This window comes from Styela clava, chromosome 12, assembly GCF_964204865.1.
Source record: "Styela clava chromosome 12, kaStyClav1.hap1.2, whole genome shotgun sequence".
NCBI lineage: Eukaryota > Metazoa > Chordata > Ascidiacea > Stolidobranchia > Styelidae > Styela > Styela clava.
In genome coordinates this window covers 16,457,528-16,473,205 of record NC_135261.1, presented here as the reverse complement: position 1 = coordinate 16,473,205, position 15,678 = coordinate 16,457,528, and the positions used below count along the sequence as shown (strand labels likewise).

Here is a 15,678-nt window from a genome sequence, read left to right as displayed (position 1 = left end):
TAGTAAACGCTCTGGTAGTAAACAGTTGATAACCATGTCATTGATGTTCCCAACTATACTTCAAACTGAAATCGCCCCAAATTTCCAATAATGATATTATAAGAGTGAGTCATACTAAGTGTATTAAGATAGCCGTTAATCTTACACCTTAAAGAACTCGTGTCCCAACTAAAATTTTCAAAAACAATACTGTGTAAATTATATTCAACCAAGTGTAAACTTTTTTTGGTCCATATCCCCTTGGTAAAAGTGCTAAGTATTCATATGTTCATGACTGTTTAAATTCAGCGACATGGAAATATATGTCATATTTTCCCTATTGTTGGTGCAGGTCACGTCGTGTTATGCCTAATCACGTGTGAAGAGCTTAATTCATATAAACTCTCGTTTATAATCTCTACTGAATGGTGTTAGTTGAATCGTTTATACGGCACACACCGTCAATATAGAGATATAGTAGTTTCAAATCTCTGGAATTCTTACTTTTTTAATTAGATATTAGAAACTTGGGTGTCGCTGCTCGATAACCAGTTTAAAGATCACTATATACATGAGATCCCACCAAATTGTAAATCTACTATAGTCAGCCTATATATCCGTTGCTAGTAGTCTCAGTAATCATACCGTGCCATGTTCATAAGTTTTCGAATCTGGAAATATAATTCTTATTTCCTTATCGTTTATTCCGTAGTAATAATCTGTCCTGTTCTTATTTATATATATATATATGTCTACAATGTCTGTGGCTGAAGTTATTTATTGACCTATATTTTCAGGAAGTTGCTGGGAGGGAAAGACTATAGAGAAGGTAAAATATAACACACTAATAAACTATTAACTATTTAAGATTTAGATAATGAGATACAACATAGCACACTGACAGATCATTCAAAATAAGTAATATTTATAATATTGAAAATCTGCAAATAATATAGAATGAATGTAAATGAATATCAGTATGCTACAAGTTGTCGTCTTTGTATCTTTAGAATAAGCATAGCTTATCACAAGGGCGTGGACAATTTATTGAGGGGCGTAAAGGAAAAATTTGTTAGATTTTATTTTTCCCGCCTTATTTTCGATATTTTCCTTTCTTGAATATGTAGCTCTTGAATGAATATATCTGCTCTTCATGAATATAAATATATTTTATATGATGTGTTGCAATATTATACCCTGACAAATCATTCCAAAGTAATATTTGTAATTTAGGGGGAAATCTGTGAATAATTTGTCAATGAACTGACAATTAATATTTTCATTTTTATGTATCTAAACTCTAAAGTATAAGCATAGTTTCTCTGTGCTCCTGTCAAATTACATTTTCTGTAACTTATAAACCTCAAACTTAATAATGACGTAGTTCGAACATCTATATATAATTCAAATCAATATCATACAAAATTTACCTACATTTCATTATCTCATATAAATTTCAGCTTTCTGAAACACTTCTTGAAAGAGGGAAAGACAATTCATCATTATATCTAAAGACATGCGGGGTTATTCGTCCGATTATGCATCACTGAGAGAGGTGGCTGCCTCGAGTCTAAAGAGCAAGTATGTTATTAAAATCTTTTTAATCTTCCTAATTTACATTCATCACCACTATTCACGGATCCCCACAATCAATTTTAAAATTGGTATCTATTACTATTCCTAAATAAGTTGAAATTACTTTACTTAATTTAAATGCTAAACATTTTGATAGGCTTAATACCAGGTGAATTTGCAACCCAATTTCTTAATTGAAAACCGGCATTATAAAATATTAAAACTAAAATCTAAAACGGAAGATATCACCATAAGTTTTGTTCTAGCAGTCTCACAGCAGATTGAAAACGCTTTTCAGACATTGTAAATTTGTGTTATGTTAGGATTTCTTTAAAATGTATACCATATAGGAACTGAAATGGAAACACAGTAAATTGTTCGCGCGATGTACCTTTTGTCTATTTTGAAACTACCGATGGAGCCCAATACGACTTTTTCTCTGTATGTAACGATATATAAGATAATTAATGCAAAATATATCGAACATTTTTTTTGCAATATTTTAAATTACAATCGTTCGTATTTTGTCGATATCTTTAAAATAATTTTGAGTGCCGAAAAAACAAATCAAATTTGATTAACTTCAAAATACGATTCCGGTCTACTTATAGTTGGCAGTTTGGGACGTATTTCGTGCAATTTTCAAATAGTGATTTTTAATTTATTAAATAATCGTAAAAGTTTTCCCGACTAAAATTCGAGTAACGAAAAACACAAATAAATTACTATGACAAGATATTTTGAATGCTCGCACCGGCTATGAATTGAATATTTTACTCGAGAGATAACTTTTTATCCTCTGCGATCTTACTTATATATAATGTCACATTTGAATTTGCGCACGTTGTCATATTTCGACACTACTGATGTCAAATTTTATTAGTGTTATTACTTCTTTGGACAGTCACAAAATTGGACAAGTCAGTATTTTATTAAGTAATCGGAGCGCCTAAGTTTCTCCCACGGAGCACTTTGAGAACCTATGCCTTAATAGACCAGGGAAGAAATTTTCGTAAAAGTGTTTGAAGTATCGTTGTACATGTTTAATAGCTGAGTTTTAGGCAGAATATTGTACAATTTTAGCATCTCTTTGAAAATTAGCTGTTTGCATCTAATAATTAAATATTCACTCCAGCTCACCATATTAAGATTTTGTGGCAACGCTTCCGAATGGCCAAAAACTTAATATGGATACGTAAATGAAAATTGTCTGTCAAATAGAATTTTTTTTGGAAAACCCCCCAAATACTTTATAATATCATGATTCGGACAACTATCGTTTTTTTTTTCTGGCTAATAAGCGAATAAGACAAGAATGAATTTCAGCTATAAAAAACCGTGTTTTTGTCATATTACCGCCTAATATTCGGAATAAAACTTGCATTACTTTGTTCCAAATTTTGTCAAATTTCGTCATTGTTGAAAAGGAACTTTTTCCCTTGTGTTTGCAGTAATACTGTTAGTTTAGGCACCAATGCGCGCTAATAATTTTATATGGCAACGTCTTTAGAACCGGACCGGTGTTCATTTCCTAGTATCGTTGGCATGAAATTTAATGGTATCAGCAATTATTCACTGGGGCAATGGTGGGGCGCGCTTTGCAAAAGGGGCGTAGACAATTTTGAGGGGGCATGTAGCTATTTAAATCTATTTTTTGTTTGTTGGACTTATTCGTGCATTTTTTGGATATTTACATTCCATCCCCGTATTTTCAAGGTATTTTTGAATGAAACATAATATTTGTTATATGTAGCTTATTGCTAGCTAGGTATTTTTGAGGTGTGGCGAGCATTTTCATAACAAGAGTTACATTGTAATTACCACAATTCGTAAAAATATTTTCATAGCTATACTATACTTATGAAAAAAAATTCTACTCAAGATATAAGTACCAGTACTTCTTTATCGATTTCTCCTTGAATCCTCCCTCGAAAACGTCTACCTAACTGCTAGAACAGCATTGTATCAATAATAATATAGAGAGGAAATCATTAATTCTAAAACATTGAAACTCATTTCTATTTATAATGAATTAAATTGAGTACACACTGAGTTTTGCGGATACAAGGATGTCTATATATCCTGTGTCATATTTATATGGATATTGCCTTCTTTCATTGATAGCATAGTCATTATTATCTTGCATAGAATTATTGATTTAATTTTATGGGCCAATCTGGCTAATCTTATATATGTAATTTGAAAGTATAATGGTCTATGACCATGGTAGTAACCAGTTAACCGTGTCATTCGTGTTCCAAGCTAGAATTACTTTAGCTTTCCAATAACGATGTTATATAAGTAATTCCAACCGAGTGTATCAATGTGAATTCTATACCATTTGCCACTGGTTAACCACGCCATGCAAGCCCCGAACTAAAATATCGTTTCCAGTGGCGATACTGTAACGCAGTGGTTCTCAAACTTCTTCGTATTGTGACACCCTCCAAAAATATGCTCAAGTTGCGACTCTTCGTGGAAACCGTATTAATACCTTCCAATAAAGGACCTTTCTTGCAATGAGTTTTTTTTAAACTATCAAAGAAAACTAAACCAAAGTCAGTGAAATTGCATTTAATGGGATGGGAATACTTGCGTCTTTTTACAACTGTTACTTGGTAAGATTTGTGAGAGCCGCACGCATTTCTCTCTCACTCGAGATCGATATTTTGTGCGTATTACGACCATGGTCGCAAAACCTGATTCGCATGAATACGAAGTCGCAAAAGGGATCAGAGTGCGCAACGCTTTTTTTTACCAATGAAGGATAATCCTTATTGAAGAAAATCCAAATTTCTTTTTACATCGATTCCGTTCAAAAACGGCCAAGAAAAGCAGCAATGTATTGTTGAAGCAAGATTTTGGCCAGTGATACATGTTATCTAATAAGCCCAAACGGCATTTAGTATCATCGCATTCCCAGTTGCAACAAAAATAACGGAGCTTTACTTCTTGAACGATCCAAAGTCAATGTAGCCTACGTCATACTTGCGTGTTTAGCCTTTTCTTGTTTAGTATCATTTTCACGCTTGTATTATTCCTTTTTTTACGCGCCGCAAAAGAGATTCCGCAAAAAAAAAATTACGACGCCCACTTTGAAAACCACTGCTGTAACGTATCAATATAGCCGTAAATCCTATTGGTAATAGTTCGTTCATGTTCATAACTGTCTGAATCTAGAAATATATTTCCTATTGCTATATCGTTGATTGCAGGTACTAATATGTTAGGTTATTATGTGTATACATCTATATAAATGATGCAATAGAATAAATACACGGGTTTGTCTATATTTCTTACGTTTTATTTATACGGGTATTACGTTATTGATAACATGGTTCTGATTATTCTGCGTAGAATTCACTTGTTTTTTTCCACAAAATAGTATCATCCAAAAAAAAGAATCCGACTAAGCGCAGAAATGTATCTGTAAATTATCATGGTCTATACCAGTGGTTCCTAAATTTTTTATTCGCAGTAATATATACCCACCCAGTTTACAAAAACATTTGAGGTCAGATAACAAATAAACAAGGTAAATCATAGTTTATAGTGTTTTTTTCAACGAGATATTTTAGCTTATTGGTCTTCCAGAGCAGTGATTTTCAACTGGTGTTCCGCGAGAGACATCCAGGTGCTCCGCGAAAAATTGCTCTTTCGAGGTATTATGACGTCATTTGAATAATATAAATAGCGTCGATTTGAAAACGGGGTGTCAGAGTTTTGGAAAGTCGGTATAAAAAACTTGTAACCAGATAAGAAATGACAGGCCATATTCCCTTTTAATGGACTTTATCTTCTTTCCTTTTTTTAGTGATCCATTCCATTCTTGACCAAATAATGTTTCAAAAATGTGACCATTATACTCGACTATGGATGGAGTCATCATCGGAGTAGATTACATTCGTTGCATTTTGAAGCTTTTCTTGCTGTAATCATTAGGGCGTGGCATCATCAAAATCGTCAAGTGAAGTGTTGAATTAGCAAATTCCGTAAATAAAATTGTGAATTTCTCGGTAACGATTTTACCTATGATAATGGTCGCGGTATTGTTTTGTTGGAAAAGAAAACGTTAAAACTCGAGGTGATTAATTCTAATCAGCACAAAAGCAATTGGGCAATTCAGCACCAAGCAATTTTTTTGGCATCAGGTCGCGCATGTAAGATATCGTTAAAGAAGTGCTCTTCATCGTCATCTCGCCTAATGACCACGTAGAAATGCCTTTATTTCAGCTTTTAAATCAACATTCAACATTCAGGATTCACGTAATCACAGATTTATCTTATCACACTATCTAATTGATTTATTCCGGAAATAACACTGACACCAGTATGGACCATAAGAAACTCAATTACCGTCTCAATAAATGTGTGCGGTAATATTATTCGCTTAAAACTGGGACGTTTAATTTGCCAACGGCGATGAGTTAGATCCAAGCCAGCGCAAAAGATAAAAGTTAGAATAAAATTGGAATTTAAAAGCGCTCCTTAATGTCATTAACATCTGTCGCCGATGTGAACGCATATAATTCTACAAAAATTTGAAACTTCGATCTCCGCCGATCGGCAAGAATTAATACGTGCGCACAAGAACAACAAAGGTGGTAATATGAAAACGTTCAGGGGGCAAAAAAAGTAGCAATAATGACGAAATTAAACAGTAAAAATCGCTTTGCAGCCAATTTTCATTGTTTCTAATAATTTCCAAATCGACCTCCGACCTTCTTTCTGAACTCCTGTTGCGTATAAAAAAAAACGCGAGAGATTGATAGCTGTTGAGAAATAGCCGCCTGTCTCTCCACAATTACAGAATAAAATATTTGAAAATCATCGAAACAGACCTAAATATCACAATAAAATACCATTTCTGTTTCTAGCTACCGTAATCATAGTATTCATGAGCAAACTTGCAAAAACATTTATTTGTAGCTCTGAATCGGAATGTGTCACGTCTTTCCCAGCTAAAGTTGACAAGCTATATTATTGATTTCGGTATTTTATTTTCATGCCGAAATGATCGACGTCAGTTAATTGCATAAAATAGTTTATTTTCAAAAATCTCGTTTGGAGTTCCGCCACAATTTTAAATTGAAAAAAGTGTTCCGCGGTACAAAAAAGGTTGAAAAATCACTGTTCCAGAGAGTATTTTTTTCTTTAATTTTTGGTGACATTTTCGTCAGCCACAATCTCAACTCAAATTTGTTTTTTTATAGCACTTGTTTGTTACAAACGAGTTCGTAAATGAAAGAATCCAGGTTTCTGACTTCTGCCTTTTTTGCATGGTTTGTCAAATTATGAGAGATTTTCATTAAAAAGATACATCTTTATAAAAATCACGTATCGATGCATTTCTCAAATATAACATATGGATTTTATTTCCTCATTTCATTGCATTTCATGGAGCTCCATTTGAATTAAATATTTTCTGCTCTGTTGGAACCCTGCCCTGTGCAGCGTGTTCCCATTCGTCTAATTATATTTAAATTGTAGGATCGTTAAACGATTAACTGTTCACTAAATTATCAAGTTATAATATAATTATAACCGCCCACTCTGGGAATCACTGGTTTATACCACCTGGTAGTAAACAGTTAATAACCATGCCATTCATGTTCCAATCCAGCATCGCAATAAATTTTCAATACTGGTAATATTGGAGTGAGTTTAATCAAGTACATTAATATAACCGTGAATATTACTAACTTCGGTACTGGTTAACCATGTAATTTGTGTCCCAAACTGAAATTTTCAATAAGGATAATATATAAATTAGGCCAATTGCACAAATGTAGCCGTAAATCCTACACACCCGACTTATACTTCCCTTGGTAGTCCTAGTAGCCAATACCCATACGTTTCATGTTGATATGTGTTCGAAGCTGGCAATCCTCGGTACTACCAGTAACCATACAATTCATATTGATAAGTGTTCGAAGCTGACAATCCTTGGTAGTCCAAGTAACCATACGATTCATATTGATAGGTGTTCGAAGCTGGCATTCCTTGGTAGTCCAAGTAACCATACGGTTCATACTGATAAGTGTTCGAATCTGGCAATTCTTGTTAGTCCAAGTAACCATACGGTTCATATTGATTCAAGTGTTCGAAGTAGGTTGATAAGTGTTCGAAGCTGGCAATATTCCTAATGCGCTGTTATTAAGTGCGAGTATTCATATCTTATATTCATGCGTGTATGTAATATGTATGACGCTTTATTATTGCAAATATTACGACTCTAAAATCGTTTATCACGAGGTACCAAAGCTAACATGTCCTTATCATTCTGCATACCATATACCATTTTTTTTATTAATCTTGGAACCCGTTTTTACCAGAGGGTATTAATGTAGTTGTTAATCCCCTCTCCCAAAATTCGTGTCCTAAAATTAAATTTCCTATGATATACTATAGCCGCAAATACCCTATAACCAGTATAGACCTTCATTGGTAGTGTTCCTAGAACCCATGCCCCTCATGTCCATAAGTTTTCAAATCTAGAAATATATTCCCTATTTCTTCATAGTTTATTTCGAGTATTAATATGTTATGTTCTTATAATGAATGTAGAATGTCTACAATCCCTGTGGCTAATTTAGAGGACCTCAATATTAGGTAAATATAACGCACAATGCCTGTGGTACACAAACATTTTAAGCCGTTCAAGTTTGGAATATCTCGCGTCTCGTGTAAATTACTTGTATATCTATCAATAAATAATATCTGCAATTTTTTCGGGAAACCTGCTGACAAAGTATTATTTTTATTATATTGAGTATAAGCTCAGCTTTGGTTTGTCTGTCAAATGTACGACATCGCCCGCACGTTATAGTAAGAAAACTTAAAAGTATTCTTGGCTATGCGCCAGTTAATGAGCTAAGATTTGTACGCCAATGCAGAGAATGCATTGATATAACGCTGAACCTGTACATGCCGTTATTCTTTCATTGAGTTGTAGGACGGTTACATTTTTGATGGCATTCACGTGCGCGTTTACTCGACAAATGTAAACAGACAAATATAATGGAATTGCTGGATTCTTTGTTCTAAGCTCCCGTCACTGATGCAAAAATGTGTGATCTGAGCTAAACACCCCTGTCAAGTTTTAAAATAAAAAATGAGTAATTATGCAGTTAGGGTTTTGGGTTAGAACGATTCGAAAATTTGAATTTCCGGCTGAATCTGCATCCCTCACCTTAACTGAATAAGTACTATTTTTATTTAATTCGAGCGTTGGCGGGGTGTTGTTTTGGGGCGGGGCTTGTTACAAAAGATCCTGAGAATATTACTGTGAACTAGGTATTATACTATGAATAAAGCAAATCCAACCGCCATTTGCATTCTGCAACTTTGAGATCACGCGTCAGAATCGTGATCGGCTTTTAACGACAACCTGGAGTAATTAAAGTAATCAGGTAAAAACATTTGATTACCAACAATCAGATAGCTTTTTTCGTCAGATATTTTTGCGCGGGAAGCCACAAGCGACATCGCTTTCAGTCAGTCACAAATGTTCGTGATAGGATAAGATTTGATTTTGTGTAGGATGTATGGATAGGCTGCCTGTTGGGTTAGGACAGCGAGTTCGAAACAATATTCAGGTGAGTTAAATGTTCCTTATACCCATTGTTTTCATTGCTATTATATTGCTTTCATTTTACTATTGTATAAGTGGTAAATTAGAGGTTTTCGGGCCTATACGACTTGGACTTATTAACTAATACAGAAGTCTAGATTGATGGATGATTCTCTTTTGCACCCAACTCACTAACAGCGGGTTCCATCGTTTTCTCACAAATAGGCCAAACTTAAAACCTATATGACAATACATAAGCTTATCATGAAGAAACTTAAACGTAATACACTTACTTTCAAAACTTTCGCAAATGTAGCGCAAAACCCATGGTTTAATAGAGATTCGCCATAGCCTTTTTACTTTAATACATTATTGTGTATGGATTGGATCTTTGTACAAAGACCCTACCAACGTTCAAAATAAGAGAATTAGTAATTATCCAGTTTAAGTTAGGAATGCAGATTGCACTGGAAATTCAAATTTTTAAATCATTCCTAACCCCAAATGGATAATTACTAATATGTCATTTTAAAACGTGACGGGAGCTTTGTGCAAAAGATCCGATAAATTCAGTCCCACTGTCCATTGATTATGCTAGCTACAGTTCTGCGACAATTTATTTATCAATATCTTAACTTTTTTCAGATGAAGAAATATTGAAGGTTGAAGGTTCAAAGACACGAACTAACGAACAAGGAATATTACAAGTAAATATTATTTGAACATTTTATTTGACGCCTATTGATTCCTGTATACCACTGTTTTTGTTTAAAATGCTAAAAAATTCGATGCGAGCGCACCGCGTCTCTGGTCTTGCGATCAGAGTCAGCATTGTTATGCCACTTATCTGATCATGTGTTTTCTCTCGAAATTGTATGATTTATATAAAAAAGTCAGACCCACGTTCACGTTTAAAATGTTAAATAGTTCGATGCAAGCCAACATTGGGTGCTCCTGATGTATGCGCACCGAAATGTCGCATAACCTGAATCCTAACCAGGTACACAACCCGAGTTCAGGTTGTGCGCCATCTTGGTGCGCATACTTCAGGAGGTCCGAACATTGTTATGCCGCTTTTTTGATCCTGTGCATTCTATCGAAATTGTAAGATTTAGATTTTGCACAAGCTTTAATAATTGTGTTTCAAAGCAGAAGTCCAAAAAAGTACTATAAATATAGTATCTTGTATCAAATTGGTGTACTCTTTGCGACCCCTAAAATTCGTTGCGCGCTTCCCTGCTGGATAGCGATCCCCAGTTTGCGATCTCTACCGTGAACAATGTGATAATGCTACAAATTACTGATCAGAGGTAATTAATTAGTCATATACTCCATGGAAGAGTTAAATAAATTCATTGAGTATTTTATTGTTATTGTAATATTTGCAATTTGTGCAGTTTGAAGACTACACCTGATATGTTATAGAGTTTATATTTGAAATTTAATGTCAATCGCTGAATAAATTTTATTCGTCTATTCGTCTAAACTTTCTAAATTTTAAATTTTATGAAATTAAATATCGAAATTTACCCGTTACGTATTTTATTGAAACTTACGTATATTTTTAGAAGAAAATATTCAGAAAAGAGTCTCACTTTAACAATACAAAATGAGGTACAATATGATACACTAACATATCATTTTAACTGAAGGATGTAAATTTGGTGAAATCAGCGACATAGTTGAAAATGACCTCAATTGAATTACATAGTTGGTTTTTTGTATCTTTAGCATAAGCATAGCTCTGTAGTGTCTCTGTCAAATAACATTTGTGTGAATTACCTACCTGAAAATGGCATAGTTGGCTCCATGAAATTTAGTTTAATTCAAATTTAGAATTGACTTACACAAAATCACGATCTATATATTGATTTTTCAGCGTTTTAAAACACTGCTTGAAAGTCGACAGAACAATTTATCATTGCACCAAAAGAAATTCGTCAAGTGTCAGATTTTCATCACTGAGTGAGATGGAGGCCTATCAAGCCTGAAGAGCAAGTATGTAATCATATCATTTGAAATCTTTCAATTTACATGTCTATAAATAAATAATATGTTGTATTTTTTTTCGGGAAATCGACAGACAAATTATTACCCTTAATATTTTGAGTATAATCGCGAAATTAACTATTCTGTACTACAAATTAACTGTAGCAATATCCGGTGAATAATGGCGTAGTCAGTATAGCGCTGCACGTTCAGGGGCTAACTGCTGTGTTGTCCCATCTGCTGTTGTTTCGTTTAATCGTCCAAACCGAAAGACCAATTACTATCTTGTAATGTCAGTTTAGGTAAAGTTCATTGGGTCAGCATAAATAAAATGCGTTTTATCGCAATAGGGCGTCACGTTGTGATTACTACAAACAGTGAATTTTTTTAAAGTGATACTATAAGTTAATCCAGCAGTGTATATCTGCAGAGATACTGAAAGGATTTGAACTATGCCTCGTTAAGTGCAATTCGGTTAAAACACAACCCCAACTTAATAACTATGCAAATATTGAAACTTATTGTTTACCTTGTTGTTTATCATGGGGTGCCTATATACACACTAATATGCCCAATTTCCCTGAAATCGTAGTCCTGGCCTTTTTTATTAATCTGATGAGCGTTTTTGCCACAAATGATAATGGTAATCAGACTAATGTCTTAAATTTAACTGTAGCTCATCGTGGTAGTAAACGCTCTGGTAGTAAACAGTTGATAACCATGTCATTGATGTTCCCAACTATACTTCAAACTGAAATCGCCCCAAATTTCCAATAATGATATTATAAGAGTGAGTCATACTAAGTGTATTAAGATAGCCGTTAATCTTACACCTTAAAGAACTCGTGTCCCAACTAAAATTTTCAAAAACAATACTGTGTAAATTATATTCAACCAAGTGTAAACTTTTTTTGGTCCATATCCCCTTGGTAAAAGTGCTAAGTATTCATATGTTCATGACTGTTTAAATTCAGAGACATGGAAATATATGTCATATTTTCCCTATTGTTGGTGCAGGTCACGTCGTGTTATGCCTAATCACGTGTGAAGAGCTTAATTCATATAAACTCTCGTTTATAATCTCTACTGAATGGTGTTAGTTGAATCGTTTATACGGCACACACCGTCAATATAGAGATATAGTAGTTTCAAATCTCTGGAATTCTTACTTTTTTAATTAGATATTAGAAACTTGGATGTCGCTGCTCGATAACCAGTTTAAAGATCACTATATACACGAGATCCCACCAAATTGTAAATCTACTATAGTCAGCCTATATATCCGTTGCTAGTAGTCTCAGTAATCATACCGTCCCATGTTCATAAGTTTTCGAATCTGGAAATATAATTCTTATTTCCTTATCGTTTATTCCGTAGTAATAATCTGTCCTGTTCTTATTTATATAAATATATGTCTACAATGTCTGTGGCTGAAGTTATTTATTGACCTATATTTTCAGGAAGTTGCTGGGAGGGAAAGACTATAGAGAAGGTAAAATATAACACACTAATAAACTATTAACTATTTAAGATTTAGATAATGAGATACAACATAGCACACTGACAGATCATTCAAAATAAGTAATATTTATAATATTGAAAATCTGCAAATAATATAGAATGAATGTAAATGAATATCAGTATGCTACAAGTTGTCGTCTTTGTATCTTTAGAATAAGCATAGCTTATCACAAGGGCGTGGACAATTTATTGAGGGGCGTAAAGGAAAAATTTGTTAGATTTTATTTTTCCCGCCTTATTTTCGATATTTTCCTTTCTTGAATATGTAGCCGTATTTTCAACGTGCTCTTCATGAATATAAATATATTTTATATGATGTGTTGCAATATTATACGCTGACAAATCATTCCAAAGTAATATTTGTAATTTAGGGGGAAATCTGTGAATAATTTGTCAATGAACTGACAATTAATATTTTCATTTTTATGTATCTAAACTCTAAAGTATAAGCATAGTTTCTCTGTGCTCCTGTCAAATTACATTTTCTGTAACTAATAAACCTCAAACTTAATAATGACGTAGTTCGAACATCTGTATATAATTCAAATCAATATCATACAAAATTTACCTACATTTCATTATCTCATATAAATTTCAGCTTTCTGAAACACTTCTTGAAAGAGGGAAAGACAATTCATCATTATATCTAAAGACATGCGGGGTTATTCGTCCGATTATGCATCACTGAGAGAGGTGGCTGCCTCGAGTCTAAAGAGCAAGTATGATATTAAAATCTTTTTAATCTTTCTAATTTACATTCATCACCACTATTCACGGATCCCCACAATCAATTTTAAAATTGGTACCTATTACTATTCCTAAATAAGTTGAAATTACTTTACTTAATTTAAATGCTAAACATTTTAATAGGCTTAATACCAGGTGAATTTGCAACCCAATTTCTTAATTGAAAACCGGCATTATAAAATATTAAAACTAAAATCTAAAACGGAAGATATCACCATAAGTTTTGTTCTAGCAGTCTCACAGCAGATTGAAAACGCTTTTCAGACATTGTAAATTTGTGTTATGTTAGGATTTCTTTAAAATGTATACCATATAGGAACTGAAATGGAAACACAGTAAATTGTTCGCGCGATGTACCTTTTGTCTATTATGAAACTACCGATGGAGCCCAATACGACTTTTTCTCTGTATGTGACGATATATAAGATAATTAATGCAAAATATATCGAACATTTTTTTTTGCAATATTTTAAATTACAATCGTTCGTATTTTGTCGATATCTTTAAAATAATTTTGAGTGCCGAAAAAACAAATCAAATTTGATTAACTTCAAAATACGATTCCGGTCTACTTATAGTTGGCAGTTTGGGACGTATTTCGTGCAATTTTCAAATAGTGATTTTTAATTTATTAAATAATCGTAAAAGTTTTCCCGACTAAAATTCGAGTAACGAAAAACATAAATAAATTACTATGACAAGATATTTTGAATGCTTGCACCGGCTATGAATTGAATATTTTACTTGAGAGATAACTTTTTATCCTCTGCGATCTTACTTATATATAATGTCACATTTGAATTTGCGCTCGTTGTCATATTTCGACACTACTGATGTCAAATTTTATTAGTGTTATTACTTCTTTGGACAGTCACAAAATTGGACAAGTCAGTATTTTATTAAGTAATCGGAGCGCCTAAGTTTCTCCCACGGAGCACTTTGAGAACCTATGCCTTAATAGACCAGGGAAGAAATTTTCGTAAAAGTGTTTGAAGTATCGTTGTACATGTTTAATAGCTGAGTTTTAGGCAGAATATTGTACAATTTTAGCATCACTTTGAAAATTAGCTGTTTGCATCTAATAATTAAATATTCACTCCAGCTCACCATATTAAGATTTTGTGGCAACGCTTCCAAATGGCCAAAAACTTAATATGGATACGTAAATAGAAATTGTCTGTCAAATGGAATTTTTTTTGGAAAACCCCCCAAATACTTTATAATATCATGATTCGGACAACTATCGTTTTTTTTTCTGGCTAATAAGCGAATAAGACAAGAATGAATTTCAGCAATAAAAAACCGTGTTTTTGTCATATTACCGCCTAATATTCGGAATAAAACTTGCATTACTTTGTTCCAAATTTTGTCAAATTTTCGTCATTGTTGAAAAGGAACTTTTTCCCTTGTGTTTGCAGTAATACTGTTAGTTTAGGCACCAATGCGCGCTAATAATTTTATATGGCAAAGTCTTTAGAACCGGACCGGTGTTCATTTCTTAGTATCGTTGGCATGAAATTTAATGGTATCAGCAATTATTCACTGGGGCAATGGTTCTCAAAGGGTGGGGCGCGCTTTGCAAAAGGGGCGTAGACAATTTTGAGGGGGCATGTAGCTATTTAAATCTATTTTTTGTTTGTTGGACTTATTCGTGCATTTTTTGGATATTTACAATCCATCCCCGTATTTTCAAGGTATTTTTGAATGAAACATAATATTTGTTATATGTAGCTTATTGCTAGCTAGGTATTTTTGAGGTGTGGCGAGCATTTTCATAACAAGAGTTACATTGTAATTACCACAATTCGTAAAAATATTTTCATAGCTATACCGGTACTATACTTATGAAAAAAAAATTCTACTCAAGATATAAGTACCAGTACTTCTTTATCGATTTCTCCTTGAATCCTCCCTCGAAAACGTCTACCTAACTGCTAGAACAGCATTGTATCAATAATAATATAGAGAGGAAATCATTAATTCTAAAACATTGAAACTCATTTCTATTTATAATGAATTAAATTGAGTACACACTGAGTTTTGCGGATACGAGGATGTCTATATATCCTGTGTCATATTTATATGGATATTGCCTTCTTTCATTGATAGCATAGTCATTATTATCTTGCATAGAATTATTGATTTAATTTTATGGGCCAATCTGGCTAATCTTATATATGTAATTTGAAAGTATAATGGTCTATGACCATGGTAGTAACCAGTTAACCGTGTCATTCGTGTTCCAAGCTAGAATTACTTTAGCTTTCCAATAACGATGTTATATAAGTAATTCC

The 15,678-nt window shown here is 33.3% G+C and overlaps 1 long non-coding RNA gene across 2 annotated transcripts; it reads left to right on the top strand.

The window, feature by feature from the left end:
• The first annotated feature begins 1,437 nt into the window (after positions 1 to 1,437).
• LOC144430762 (uncharacterized) lies at positions 1,438 to 12,608 on the top strand. Of its 2 annotated transcripts, none has more exons than XR_013479706.1 (4): positions 1,438 to 1,560; positions 9,773 to 9,834; positions 11,007 to 11,125; positions 12,577 to 12,608. It is a non-coding gene; the product is annotated as an uncharacterized LOC144430762 (long non-coding RNA). The 2 variants fall into 2 exon arrangements; XR_013479707.1 differs by lacking the exon at positions 1,438 to 1,560 and adding an exon at positions 9,029 to 9,152.
• Positions 12,609 to 15,678: the final 3,070 nt, after the last annotated feature.